Genomic DNA, 3136 nt, shown 5'->3' with positions numbered 1-3136 from the left:
TGGGGTAAAGAATTAACTCCAATATGATAATATATCCCAAAGAATCAATGATATGACTAACACAATAACATTTTGGTGAAGAAGTAGGATACAGAATTAACACACACAAAATAAACAGGTTATAATGGTAGAGAAAACCCCATTTACATTAGTAACAAATATGATTAAATACTTTGGAATAAGTGAATAAGTTTAACAAGAATTGTGTGAAACCATGCAAGAAAAATGTTGAAACACTACTGAAAGATGCTAAATAAGACTTGAACAAATGTAAAGACATCTCCCATTCTTGGATAGAATGACTCAACTTTATGAAGATGTCATTTCTCTCTAAGTTAATTTACAAATTCAATGTAATGTCAATAAAACACCACAGACTATGTTATGGAGTTAGACACATTACCCTAAAGTCCACATAGAAAACAAACATGCAGAAAGAATCAGGAAGCAAACAAAAAAAACTATGATGAAGGACTAGCCTTTCTAGACATTAAAACATATTACAAAACCACTATAGTTAAAACAGTGTGGTAACAGCACATGAATAGACAAATAGATCAGTGGGATAGAATAGAGAGCCAAGAAATAGACCCAAGTACATGTGGAAATTTAGTATATGATAAAAGTGGGATTTCAAACCACTGGGGTAAAGATGGACTTTTTAATAAATGGTGCCAAGATGACTGGGTAGCCCTTTAGGAAAAGATGAAAATAGATCTGAATCTCACTTCATACCCAAGAATAAACTCCAGTGGTTAGGGATCTAAATGTAAAAAAAATGAAATCACACAAGTACTAGAAGAAAACATGGATGAATTCTTTAAAGTCTTGATGCAGGAAAGGCTTTCTAACTATGATTCAAAATCTAGGGGCAATAAAAGAAAAGATTGATAAATTTGACCAAATAAAAATGTAAAATTTTTTTTCCTTTTTGTCTTTTTTACTGACTGGTAACGGGATCGCAACCCTCAGTGTTGCGCCCGCACTGCGCTCAGCCAGTGAGCGGGAACCGGTCTCCACATGGGATCCGAACCCTCGGCGGGAGCACCACCGTGCTTCCAAGCGGTGCACTCTCCAGTGCGCCACCGGGCTGGCCCAAAATGTAAAAATTTTGCATGACAAAAACCACCATAAAAAAGTAAAAAGGTAATGGACAAACTGGAAGAAAATATTTACAATGTATATCATAAACAGAGGGCTAATATCCCTAAGTATCTACAAATAATTCTTAAAAATGGATGACAAATGATCAAAAATCCAATAGAAAAATGAGAAAAAGACATGAACAGACAATTCACAATAAAAGATATAAAAATGGCCCTTAAAGATATGAAAAATACTCAAATTCGCTCAAGTAGAGAAATGGAAATGAAAAGAACAATGAGATACCACTTCCCACCTACGAGACTGGCCAAAATATTATGTATATCTCAACACATTCTGTTGGTAAGGCTATGGGGAAACGTACTCTTGCTGGTGGGAGCACAAATTTGCAAAATCCTCTGGAGGAAAATTTGGTAATCCCTAACAAACTACATATGTACGTATATTTCAATCCAGCAAACCCATTTGTAGGATCTAATATATACCTCCAACAATATGAAAAAATATATATGCACAAGGTTATTTATTGCAGCTTTGTTTGTAATTGTGAAATATTGGAAACAACCTAAAGCTGCATACATAAGAGAGTGGTTAAGTAAACTATGATACAACCACACAATGGATGCATTGTGCATGCAGCTGTAAAAAAAGAATGAGGAACATCTCTGAACAGATATGAAATGATTTCCAGGACATACTGTTAAGTGAAAAAAGCGATGCCCAAATGAGTATCTATAGTATGCTACCCATTGTATAAGAAAGGAGAGATAGAAGAAAATACAGAAAGGATAACCCCAAAATGAAATTGGTGGGAAAAGGCTGGAAAGAAGGGAAGAATAGGATTGAGATTGCAGGGATGAGAAAGGAATGACACTTCTCCATATATATCTTTTTGTATAACTCTGACTCTTAAAACCATAATAATGTTTCACATACCCCTTATATACTCTCAAAAACAAACAAAAAAACCCAATGTCACCCAGGATGTAGGGGAACAGAAAATAGAACACAAACACAGATGACATCACAAGAGAACGACATAACCACACCGAAGGGGGTGGGAAAGAACAGAACTAACCTAAGTAGCTGTGGAAAACAGTATTTTGACTGGATACAGTAAGAGTAAAGGCAACAATTACTGTACGTAATGCTGTAATATACTAAAAGTGTTTCTTACAGGGGTATACATTAGCAATTCTGAAACTATGTACACTAGAATGGAATAAATGAGTAAATAGACTATAGACTATGAGATTGGAGTTTCTTAATGTTAGAGAAAGAAGTTAGAAATAAGAAAAGGGAGAAGGCTAGAATAAAACCTGTGGAATTGGATTAGAGTCAGGGGTATCAGTATAAACTCATGTAACATTATAAAATTACATATGGATAGATGCAGAACTATAGATATGTGGGTATATGCATGGTTTGTGCACATACATATGTTTCCTAGCTCTGTCCCCTGAGTGGGCCTAGAAGCAATGACACTCAGTGAGCACACTGGCATCCAGACCTTGGTCTCCAAACATCATTCTCCAATAAAAAGAACCAGGGATCCTAGGAGAAGTGGTAGATTCCAGGGATGCAGCAGGGAAGCAGGATGAGCCTGGAACATTCTATGGTACTAGAAATTAAGGAAGTGTTCCAAAAAAAGATGGGACCATGTCAAAGGGAGCCTGCCTGAAGAAGCTCCCAATGGCTAAAGCTGGAAGAATTAGAGGAACAAAATAAATTATGATAGTATTGGATTTTAACCCATAGATTAAAATAAATATTGACAAATCCATACTGATATAAGTAAATGATTAAGTAAGTAAATAAATAAGTAAATAGGAGAGAAGGGGAGTGCTTCCATACAACAGAATTCCAATTAATAAATGTGAAAGGAAAGAGGGAAATAGAGAATTACTGTTGAACAAACACCACAGTACCCCAGACACTGATGGCTCGTCAGCTTGAACATGGACGGCTGGATGTACTGAGTGATGGGATGGCTGGGTGAGTGGAGGAGTGGGTGAGGGGAGGGGGGTGGGGG

The sequence above is a fragment of the Galeopterus variegatus genome, unplaced genomic scaffold (genome assembly GCF_000696425.1).
Source record: "Galeopterus variegatus unplaced genomic scaffold, G_variegatus-3.0.2 Scaffold999, whole genome shotgun sequence".
Taxonomy (NCBI): Eukaryota; Metazoa; Chordata; class Mammalia; order Dermoptera; family Cynocephalidae; genus Galeopterus; species Galeopterus variegatus.
The sequence above is the reverse complement of the archived record's forward strand: the minus strand, read 5'-3'. Positions refer to the sequence as shown.